Source organism: Salvelinus sp. IW2-2015, linkage group LG37 (genome assembly GCF_002910315.2).
Source record: "Salvelinus sp. IW2-2015 linkage group LG37, ASM291031v2, whole genome shotgun sequence".
In the NCBI taxonomy this organism is placed as follows: Eukaryota; Metazoa; Chordata; class Actinopteri; order Salmoniformes; family Salmonidae; genus Salvelinus; species Salvelinus sp. IW2-2015.
In genome coordinates, this window is record NC_036876.1 from 6,459,299 (window position 1) to 6,471,983 (window position 12,685).

Sequence of the window (12,685 nt, forward strand, 5' to 3'; positions counted from 1 at the left end):
ACATAAAAAATGTAAGTATACCTTACTCAAAAACAGCATTTGTATTACTCATATGAAGGAGGTACTGCTAACTTCAGCTATTTAAGTTTCTTAACTTAATTGTTTTTAGGTAATCAGTTTCCCCAGAACTTAGCCGGTTTTACAGTGTATGTTTGGAGCAATCCATTTAGGCCATGTAATGGTTCTAGGGGGAAAGAGCCCCAAGCCCGGTGACCATGAGGACCTCCCATCGATCCCAGCCAGGATTAAGAATCCAGGGGTCAGCTCAGGAACATTGGCCCTCCTGCATTTGGCCATGTATGTTGATAGAGTAACAGCTTATAAAACATTGCCATTGATTTCCAGGAGACAGACAAAGCTCAGGTCTTGGACGTTATAGGGGAGGGGGTGGACATCAGCAAGCTCAGTGCTAACCTGTACCTGGTCTCCAAGAGTTGGTCTAAGAGAGGTCAGAGTTCACGGGTTGCCAAAAAAAGAGTGATGAGACGCATTATCTCAACATACATTTTTGTCTTAAGACCAGCCATAAGGCTATTGTGGAAGACATGAGACAATAGTAACATTGATGTGATAAAGCAAAGTCCAAATTCACTGGATACATGTTCCCATACGGGCATATATTGTGTGTTGGATATGAATACTCTTGTTGACCCTTGTAATATACGTAATAACTATGGTTAATGATCATAATGTATTGTCCTGTTGGATTAAATTGATTGATTGGTAAGGTGTATATATTACAATGGGGAGACAGAGCATTCAATCAGTATTACCCCTAGAAAGAGGGTTACCTTGGGAAACATGCTTTCACAACAGAAACATCTGAGGGCAAGATAACTTCAATTTCAAACCCCTGCATTGCCATTGCAGGACACTAGAGACATAACATACTGAACCAACTATGTTACACTTCACCCCCCTTTGAGCTCCTCCTCACTGCACCTGGGTCACTGCACCAATTTTGTCTGAGGTTGGAAGCCTGCCCTCTTGAGCTGGCAGAGCTAAAGCCTAGGCATTCGTTCGGGGGGCTAACACAAGACTTCAGGTCCAACACAGGTTGCCAGATCAGCACACATTTCAGGCCAGAGGTCTAGTACTGCTATTGCAAATCGTTATGTTACAGGGAGACCTGGGGTTGCCAGATTGTGGACTAACCTGAGGAGGAGGCAGCCCACCGGCTCCAGGTGGGCAATCTGGCAACATGGTGGTCTTTTGAGGAGTGCTGCACTGGCAGTTAGGGGAAGGGTTGGCCATGCTCCAGTTTCCGTTGATGAAGATGTTGCTGATAGAGGGATCCACTCTGGGAGTGAACCACTTAGAATCATTCGGGACACACGGGAGATTTCTGGAGAAAAAGGGGAAAAACAACGATGATAATGATGATGAAACATGAGAATCCAGTTGCTAAGCTTCATAAGAAACCAGCATAATTCAATAAAGAATACATCCGAATAGGAAAAATGGATACTTCGGCAGAGGAATTCTCAGCAGTTATCCTCAGAAAGACATGCCATTCTCATATAATACCTGTTTAGGTCAAGCTCTTTCTAAACATAGATAATAAATCATGTTATCAACACAGCTACAGCACACAAGTCTCCTTATCTAAAACATGGAGGTAATGTAGCATGTTTCAATAAGCAGCTGAAGAATTAGGGAAGCAGAACAGCTTGATAAAGCATGTTGAACCTGATCAGGCGTGACAGAGAGGAGATAGAGCAGATACAGGATATCAGGGGTACTTACTATTGTCAACATTATTTCAACCCCTAACCGTAAAACAAGGCAAATCTACACAATACAAACACCATTCACCTCTGGGAACGCCAGAACAAATGAATATAAAATAAATGGTGGTATATAAATTAGAATGAAGCCGTCAATAATGTATTATGATTATTCATGTATTATACGATACATTGTAAATGCCTTCAGTCGTATGCAATTAATATTTGAAGAATCTTATTCCATGGTTGGATTAAATCAATGATTTACTTTACCGCATGGATATTGTAAGAATAAAACTGAACTTTGTCTCTCAAAGAATTATCCTCCATGAGATATTCAACTTCAGATTCGGTCAAATCATCCTTTTTATAAAAACATGCCAATGGGCCATATGTCGACCCAATTCCAAATCAACCAGTCTCAGCTTTAGATTTGGTCAAAACAACATGTTTGAGGTGAACAATGTGCCAATTGGGGAGATGTTTGCCCAATTTCAAATCGACCCTTTGCCCCCACCCAAAATGCACTTGTGGAGATCTGAAGGAATGACTGACAAGAAAACAATGTGGGAACGTTTACACCAAGCATATCAGAGGGTATCCAATCCTTTCAAATGTTCAGGAGTCTTATGGCTTAGGGATAGAAGCTGTTTAGAAGCCTCTTGTACTTCCTGGACAATGTAGCTATTGTCATGCTGTGCAAGAACATTTGAAACAGGAGAAACACTGCAAACAAAACACATTTAGTAATAATCTGTGGATTGAGGGACAGGTGTGTTAAAATGGCCGCTGGTCATACTTACGGTATCGGGTTGTTGGCCATGCAGCGAGTCCCAAACCCAGGATTATTCACCAAAGAGTCCGCCACCCGAGCAACCTCCGTGTTATTTGGCGGTCCATCATTGCTGTAATGAAATTGGACCTTGTTAGCTAGACTCCAACACTATCCCTTACAGGAGGGCTAATTATCGACATCATCCAAGGTGATCGTCTAATCGTTTAATTGCACACCATCTTGGATTTACAAAACATCCCCAGTCCTCACAATAACAAACAGACTGTGCACATATTCAGAGAATGTGGAAACAGAACATTTTGAAAGGCGCAAACTGCAATTTCTACATTCCTCCAACCACATCCCTTAGATTAATATGAAACCAAGTGGTGGGGCTGCCATTGACTGAAAAACAAATTAAGCATTGTGGCTTTAAGAGCTGAATGTTAGGCAGAAGTTCAGGCTCAAAGCACTTGGATCATGACCTGACCAACTGTTTATCCTGGTGGAACTTTGGGAGTTTCAATTACTGGACCAGATACTGTAACCGGGGGTGATCAAGCGCGCTATAGCATTGATTAGTTCACTGAGGGCATGGCCCACGGAATCAACAAAGATGAAGAGAATGGGTATAATGTATCCATCTCTAGATAGAGAAATTGGCCAAAAGGAAATGAGACCAAAAGGAGTGTTTTTGTTGGGATTTTGGATTTAAAGTAGTGCATGATGCCCAGCTAACATGCAACCAGATTTAGTTTAATAAAGGATGAATGAAGAATCGTTGTATCGCCCTGGAATTTTGTTGAGAACATTACATTTCCAAATGAATACACACCACTGAGCACGCATGGGTGAGAAAAGCTCTTGGCATTCTGACTGAATAGAGCACATGTCAACATAACATAAACTCTGTGTGTGTGTGTGTGTGTGTGTGTGTGTGTGTGTGTGTGTGTGTGTGTGTGTGTGTGTGTGTGTGTGTGTGTGTGTGTGTGTGTGTGTGTGTGTGTGTGTGCGCGCACGCGCATGATTGCGTGTGAGAGTGCGTGTGTGTGTGCATCAGAACACGCTATTGTACATATGTGCCTGGAGGAAAAACAGACCGCTTTCTACAATCAATGTATACACAATCTCTGCTCTTTGTCTTGAGTGTACCTTGGCGCTGCGAAAACAGCGTTTTATAAAGATCATGGCTAGGGTCCAGCTGTAGTCACTGCTGGCCAATGGGATTAATACAATGTTCATAGGCTCATTTATCTCTCATGAAGGTCAACCTATAATTTCCGCCACCATAAGCGAGGAGTCCAATCGAAGTGGCTGATTGTAAAAATGGATTTGGCTCAGCCATCTGTTTTAACATTAACAATAGCTGGGTCTGCTTCCCAAATGGCACCCTATTCCCGATATAGTGTAAAAAGCAGTGCACTGGTAAAAAGCAGTGCACTATAAAGGGAATAGGATGCCATTTGGGAAGCACTCTTATTCAAAGTAACAAGACTATTGGGGGATCAAAACGAGCAGAGACGCACTGGAACTAATCTTAGGTTGAATCTTAGGTATATCTACAGAAAGGGAAAATCCGAGAGGTAATAGTCTATTTAGATGCAATGAGATTACAACAAACAATGCAGATCTGAGTGTTGAAATACTAATTTGGGAAATAAAATAGGCTTAATGTTCCCGGAAGGAAATATGATGCGTTTCCTTGAGTGTAAAATAAAAATGGTTACTTTCTCATAAGAATGCTTTGGTGGAAAGGATGGTTTTGATCATCATAGCCTCCACTCTCCCGGTAAAGGAAAATCAGTCAGGTGGATGAACTTTGTGAAACATCACAGAGTAACAGAGCAGAGAGTAGTCTGATTAAACATGCAGCCCCCTCCTTTCAACTCCCCTAATATCTGAGACAGCATTGTACGGATATTACATGTTATAGGAATGAAGTCCTAAGACAATTTTGTCCGTGGGACAATTGTGTTTGAATCTAATGGTGTCATCAATGTACGACCATACTGTGATATGAATTTAGTATCAGGACAACTTCTTTTTAAAACAATCTTTTTTAACCTGCATTTGAATCTGTATTTTTTGCCACATTTCCCAGGCACGTTTGGTTGACATTGACTAATTGAGCTTGTATGAATTATGCATACCTTCTCTGTCTCAGCCTGGTATGGCTTTCCAGCTTAAGACTTCACAATGGGAAGTATCTTAAAATTATTCAGGGGAGAAGACAATATGCAGTAATTGACCACAGAGAATGTCAGAGAAGAGAAAGAACTTCAGCTTGCTAATGATGTGACACATAACCAGGCTAGATTCTGGTCGTTCTGATGAGTTCTGCATATTTAATGTGGCATAACAATTGCAGTTAAAACCCACTGCCTTTAGTCTAACTTTGACTAAGAAGGTGAAGCTCTACCTGTGATTTCCATAGCAACATGCTAGAGCCTGATATTGTCTGTTTAAAAGCCCAGTGCAGTCAAAAATCTGTTTTTCCCATATTCTTTTGTATCATGTTGTAAAACAGCTGATGAAACTAATATTGTAAAAGTGTGAACAAGTTTGATCAGTGTTATTCCTGATATTTGCTGGTTGAAAGTACAATCTAATCAGCAGATTTGCATGGAGGCGTGTTTCGGCTGTTCATTTTGACATCACCATGTGGTTAATTGGTTTATAGACCAATAACAAAAGAGAGTACCAAACCTCTCTGCTAATAACAGCTAGTTTTCAGTTTTCCCCTCCCCACTCAGACCACTCCCAGACACTCCTAGAAAAATTCTTCCTTGAAGATAAAAAGCTATTTTTGCCCATTTTAATGGAACACTATTACAGCAACGTACTTAATTGTTACCCAGAAATGATTTGATATTGCTATAAAAACGGCTGCATTTGGCCTTTAAACTGTCCAACAGGATCAATCTATTACAATGCAATGATCTCCCCTGGATAAAATAAGCAAACCTCAATAGAATATCAATGAGCGGAAGCAGGGAATCCAATAAGATTCATTGTTACTGCAGCGGTTGGATACATTAGCAGAGTATCGGCAACTCTATGAAATATTCAACATGTTTTTCACATTATTTCGACGTTTTTCTGGATGTATTTCGAAAGCAAACCCCAAAACGCAGAACAAGAAATTCTCAAAGAAAATGTACAGATGGTGAACTTTCACAGAAGATATCTGTGTTACTGTAAGTCTAAAAACAGGCTTGCCGATATGTTATGTATAGAATGTTTATGCTGTCCATAATAGGACAGCCTCAACCCCAGGAGAAAATAAAATCCTGCTGAGATTGAGGCTATCCTAATATGGGCACGGTAAATGTAAGTGTTATTTTGGGCCACTTGAACAAAGAGCTGTAGAACCTTTTGAAGATCTGAGGGCCCATGACAAATCTTTTCAGCCTCCTGAAGGGGAAGATACATTGTCGTGTGTTTGTGTGTGTGGACCATGTGAATTCCTTTTTGGCGTGGACACAGAGGAGCTTGTAGATCTCGACCCACTACAGCCCCGGCAATGTAGATGGTGGTGTGCTCGGCCCTCCGCTTCCTGTAGTCCATGATCAGCTTTGTCTTGATGACGTTGAAAGAGATCATCTTGACTGGTTGCATCCCCGCTTGATATGGCAACTGCTTGGCAACCGACCACAAGGAGCTACAGAGGGTAATGCGTACAGCGCAGTACATCACTGGGGCTGAGCACCCAGCCATCCAGGACCTCTATACGGTATAAGAGGCTGGCCCTAAAAATTGTCAAAGACTCTAGCCACCCAAGTAATAAACTGTTCTCTCCACTACTGCACGGTAAGCGGTACCGATGCACCAAGTCTGGAACCAACAGGACCCTGAAAAGCTTCTACCCCCAAACCATAAGACTACTAAACAATTAACCAAGTAGCTACCCGGACTATCTGCGTTTATCCTATTTGCACAACTCTTTTGACTCGTCACATACGCTGCTGCTACTGTTTATTATCTATCCTGTTGCCGAGTTACTTTATCCCAACCTATACTGTACCTACTCATTCAAGGGTTTTTCTTCCTTTTTACTATTTTCTACGTTGTAGAATAATAGTGAAGACACCAAAACTATGAAATAGCACATATGGAATCAACACAAAAAAGTGTTAAACAAATCAAAATATATTTTATATTTGAGATTCTTCAAAGTAGCCACTCTTTGCCTTGATGACAGCTTAGCACACTCTTGGCATTCTCTCAACCAGCTTCACCTGGAATGCTTTTCCAACAGTCTTGAAGGAGTTCCCACATATACTGAGCACTTATTGGCAGCTTTTTTTCATTCTGCAGTCAAACTCATCCCAAACCATCTCAATTGGGTTAAGGTCAGGTGATTGTGGAGGGCAGGTCATCCGATGAAGCACTCCATCACCTTCTTGGTCAAATAGGCCTTACACAGCCTGGAGGTGTGTTGGGTCATTGTCCTGTAGAAAAACAAAAGATTGTCCCACTGGCGTATCGCTGCAGAATAATGTGGTAGCCATGCTGTTTAAGAGTGGCTTGAATTCTAAATAAATCACAGTGTCATCAGCAAAGCATCCCCACACCATCACACCTCCTCCTCCATGCTTCATGGTGGGAACCACACATGTGGAGATCATCCATTCACCTACTCTGCGTCACACAAAGACACGGCAGTTGGAACCAACAATTCAACCATGAAGGTCTGTTTCACACAGTCTCCTAGGAACAGTTGATGCTGAGATGTGTCTGTTACTTGAACTCAGTGAAGCATTTATTTGGGCTGCAATTTCTGAGGCTGGTAACTCTAATGAACTTATCCTCGGCAGCAGAGGTAATTCTGGGTCTTCCTTTCCTATGGTGGTCCTCATGATAGCCAGTTTCATCATAGAGCTTAATGGTTTTTGCGACTGCACTTGAAGAAACTTTCAAAGTTCTTGAAATATTCCGTATTGACTGAACTTCATGTCTTTAAGTAATGGACTGTTGTTTCTCTTTGCTTATTTGAACTGTTCTTGCCATAATATGGACTTAGTCTTTTAGCAAATAGGGCTATCTTCTGTATACCACCTCTATCTTCGCAGAACACAACCGATTGGCTCAAACGCATTAAGAATGAAAGAAATGACAGAAATCTACTTTTATCAAGGCACACTTGTTAATTGAAATGCATTCCAGGTGACTACCTCATGAAGCTGGTTGAGAGAATGCCAAGAGTGTGCAAAACTGTCATCAAGACAAAGGGTGGCTACTTTGAAGAATCTCAAATATAAAACATTTTTTATTTGTTTCACACTTTTTTGGTTACTACATGATTCCATATGTGCTATTTCATAGTTTTGATGTCTTCACTATTATTCTACAATGTAGAAAATAGAACAAATAAAGACAAACCCTTGAATGAGTAGGTGTGTCCAAACTTTAGACTGGTACTGTATGTGCTGTAATACCTCAATTACCTCGTACCTCTGCACATTGACTCGGTACTGGTACCCCGTGGATATAGTCAAGTTATCGTTCCTCATTGTGTATTTATTCCTCATGTTATTATTTTCTATATTTTTCTCTCTGCATTGTTGGGAAGGACCAGTAAGTAAGCATTTCACTGTTTGTTTACGAAGCATGTGACAAATAAATTGTGATTTGATTTGAGGTTAGAAAGAAAGTGTGTATATCCCGTATGGCACCCTATTCCCTATGGAGTGCACTACTTTAGACCAGGGCCTTTTCTGGTAAAATAAATAAATAAAAGAAAGTAGTGCCTTATATTGTGAATAGGGTGCTATTTGGGGCACACTGTAAGATTAATTATTTAGTATGCCATTGCAGACTCAAACATGGAAGGAAAGGGCTAGCCTGGTCCTAGACCTTTATGTGCTTCAGACAACTTCTCTGACAATCAATGTCATGATGACATACAGTATGGGGTTGATATGACGGCGATAGTCAGAAGAGTTGGCTGAAGCGTACACACTTAGAGACCAGACCTGGAATTAATGGAGTGCCTGATTTAGGGGAAAGTAATCAAAACAATTAGTCCCTCCAGACATTGGAACTAGAAGCGATCCGCAGTATCAGCTACAGTATGTGGTTTCTGCATTCACATGCATACACAACAGTATGCTCATTGTTCATAACAATACAGTAGAACTACTTTACATCCTTTAAGAATGATTTTATACCTGTCCCGGTCAGGTTACCCCGCTGCGTTCGCTACGTTTTACATATTCAATACAAACATCAACATGTACACCTGCACTGAGAGGTGTCATTTTATTGTCTGAGAGCATGGCGTTTCAGTGGCTCACCTGTAGAATGTCGTTTGGGGCAGTCCATACATCCAAGGCTGCAACTCCAGGTTGGGGTACTCCGCAAAAGGTGGGACGATGACGGAGAAGATGAGAGACAGGCAGACGAAGACAGCAGGCAGAATCACCTGTGTGACATAGATATGATATCAGAATGATATCAGCATGGCCTATTTTAGGTATCCTATCCTTTCAATACACTGTTGTGACACTGTCACAAGACAAGGCTGACACAATGCTTGTCATATCAGTTCATGACAATAACGGACTGTCCACATAACTCTGTAATGATACTAACAAAAGTTGGATATTTTCCATGTTAGGACTGTGTCATGGCTGGTCTGTCATTCATGTCATCATGTGACAGACGCTACATGCAAGTCTTGCATACAGAGTACTGTTATAGTACAGTATGCTTTGTTATTAAGTTAATCTAATCTAATAGTGTGATATCTAAAATAATAGTTTGTGTTACGGCACCACTTTCACCAGCCAACCAAATGAACAGAGCATTTTCCCCATAGAACTAGAAGAGGGATGTAGTTTCATGTGTACGACCGAGGCTCCCTCAGGCAGCATCAAAGTGTTATTGCACAATCCAATTAGTAAATGCTGGGAGTGATAATTTGTCTTTTCACTTGTCATGTGCTTTCACTCAGATTGGAAATGTGTACTGCACTGCACTGAATAAGCATCATTCAAATTAAGTACAGTGCATTCGGAAAGTTTTCAGACCCCTTGACTTTTTCCACATTTTGTTATGTTACATTTGTTTTTTTTTAATCCATTTTAGAATAAAGCTGTAACGTAACAAAAAAAGGAAAGGGGTCTGAATACTTTCCGAATGCACTGTATCATTGCCACAAATCTATTAATCGTGCTTGCATTTGTGTGTGTGTGCGTGTGGCGTGTGCGTCCGTGCCAGTGCCTGTGTGTGCCTGCTTGCATAGTTGTGGAAGAGATGGATGGGTAATTCATAACATCTACTGCTACAGTAGTTACATCATCAGCCCCAGCCCCCACCCCCACCCAATCTCTGTTACACTCCACAATGATAGTGATGCAAGCAATAAGACATGAGACCAAACCCTTTTGTACCCGTGTCAATTATTATGCTCACCGTGAACTTGTTTTGGCTGCCATGCATGTGTAAGGAGTTTTATTAAACACTTTCAAACATCATCAATCGTCACCCACTTTGCTTTATTCTCTTTTCCACCATCGAAGCTCACTGCCACAATTTCCTCCCTTTCTCTCCCTCTTGGAAATGTTCCCTTTTCATTTCCGTTCTTGGAGCTGACAAAAAGTCAAAGACAGAATGCACAATATCTCTTTAATCACTTGTACCGCTAGGTACTCCACCGAAGAGAGATGTTTGCTCAACTTGATTAATTGCATGCTGCAATTGCCGGAGCCCATTCAAACAGTACAATACATTTGAAAAATGCTATATTTACCGCAGAGTTCTATGTAAATGCAGGCACCGGAAAAGGAATAGTCCGCGTTTACTGAAAAGCGGCTTAATGAGACAATACGTAAGATGGAGGACAACAGAACACACACTCTGACTGTTTTTGTGTGTGGCAGCTTGTAGTAGTTCTTCTGCAAACACCCCGCAAACAATAGAGAAAGTCATTACGTTCACAATGTCAATGCACTCTATAGACTGAGTTTAGCAGCACATACTCAAATTTGGTGAAACAACGAATATCATCTTTCTAAATGGGTACAATACAAACACCAAAACACAAATATTGTGTTTTGTGATTCACTGTAAAATGGCATTTCATTTGAGGGCAGACTGGCTTGTTGGCATAATATATTTGTTTTTGTGAATCAACTAGCTTGCGAATGCATAGGTAATGTACAGTGTACATATTAGGACATACATACTGCATCAGACATCCAACAGAAAATGCATCCAACATGCTACGTGCTACTCGTCTGATGTGGCATATACGTCCTAATATGTACACCAGCCTACATGTAAAACAGACCATCAACCAAAGAGATACAGTACTAGTCAAAAGTTTGGACACACCTACTCATTCAAGGGTTTTTCTTTATTTTTACTATTTTCTACATTGTAGAATAATAGTGAATACATCAAAACTATGAAATAACACATATGGAATTATGTAGTAACCAAAAAAGTATTAAACAAAATAAAATATATTTGAGATTTGAGATTCTTCAAAGTAGCCACCCTTTGCCTTGATGACAGCTTTGCACACTCTTGGCATTCTCTCAACCACCTTCATGACGAATTATTTTCTAACAGTTTTGAAGGAGTTCCCACATATGCTGAGCACTTGTTGGCTGCTTTTCCTTCACTTTGCGGTCCAACTTATCCCAAACCATCTCAATTGGGTTGTTGGGTGATTGTGGAGGCCAGGTCATCTGATGCAGCACTCCATCACTCTCCCTCTTGGTCAAATAACCCTTACACAGCCTGTAAGTGTGTTTGGTCATTGTCCAGTTGAAAAACAAATGATAGTCCCACTAAGCGTAAACCAGGTGGGATGGCGTATCACTGCAGAATGCTGTGGTAGCCATGCTGGTTAAGTGTGCCTTGAATTCTAAATAAATCACTTGAACTCTGTGAAGCATTTATTTGCGCTGCAATTTCTGAGGTGCAGTTAACTCTAATGAACTGAACCTCTGCAGCAGATAACTCTGGGTCTTCCTTTCCTGTGGCGGTCCTCATGAGATCCAGTTTCATCATAGCACTCGATGGTTTTTGTGACTGCACTTGAAGAAACTTTCAAAGTTCTTGAAATGTTCCAGATTGACTGACCTTCATGTCTTAAAGTAATGATGGACTGTCGTTTCATTTTCCTTATTTGAGCTGTTCGTGCCATAATATGTATTTGGTCTTCTTCCAAATAGGGCTATCTTCTGTATACCACCCCTACCTTGTCACAAGACCACTGATTGGCTCAAACGCATTAAGAAGGAAAATAAATCCACTTTTTTTTTAACCGTTAATTGAAATGCATTCTAGGTGACTACCTCATGAAGCTGGTTGGGAGAATGCCAAGAGTGTGCAAAGCTGTCATCAAGGCAAAGGGTGGCTACTTTGAAGAATATCAAATATCAAATATATTTTGATTTTCTAAACACATTTTTGGTAACTACATATGTGTTTTTTCATAGTTTTGCTGTTTTCACTACCTCTCCCCTGTAACTATTCCCCAGGTCGTTGCTGCAAATGAGAACGTGTTCTCAGTCAACTTACCTGCTAAAATAACGGTAAAATAAAAATAAATAAAAATAAATCATTATACAATGTAGAAAATAGTAAAAATATAGAAATGAATGAGTAGGTGTGTCCAAACTTTTGACTGGTACTGTACAGTATATGATATACTAATAGTGTTCTATTTAATTCTATTCCATCAAGAGGGATTTTGATAATGGTCTCAATCCAGACCGGTGTGGAATCAATGTAGAACAACATAAGTAATATATATTACACTCTCCACATTATGTATCTGACCTGGGTTGTCAAGGCGATGCTACAGTATATACTGTACGATGTTGGCCATTAAAGGCTAATTGACAGGAAATAACAATGACTCGCAATAATAAATTAGACTAATTCACAAGTGCTAATAACAGAGACTCACTGCAATACACAGGCTAATTTGATGACTAATAAGAAGAAATAGGCAATTGATGGAACATTTCAGAACACCACAGAAAGCTACTTCAGGGGCCAAGCTTAAGGGTGTAACTTTGTTGCCCTTGGTTACATATCTGAGAAGTCAAAGAGCAGCTCAGACCATCAATTAACTGACGAGTAAACCACAGGATAATAGAGAAACGGTAGAACAAAGAGACTGGAAGGTCAATGTCGTAGGAGTCTACAAAAACAAGACTGTCAT

At 40.5% G+C, this 12,685-nt stretch overlaps 1 pseudogene; it reads right to left on the reverse strand.

The window, feature by feature from the left end:
* The window catches only part of LOC111960328 (phospholipid-transporting ATPase ABCA1-like), a 232,665-nt pseudogene that overhangs the window by 97,470 nt on the left and 122,510 nt on the right, over nucleotides 1–12,685 (reverse strand).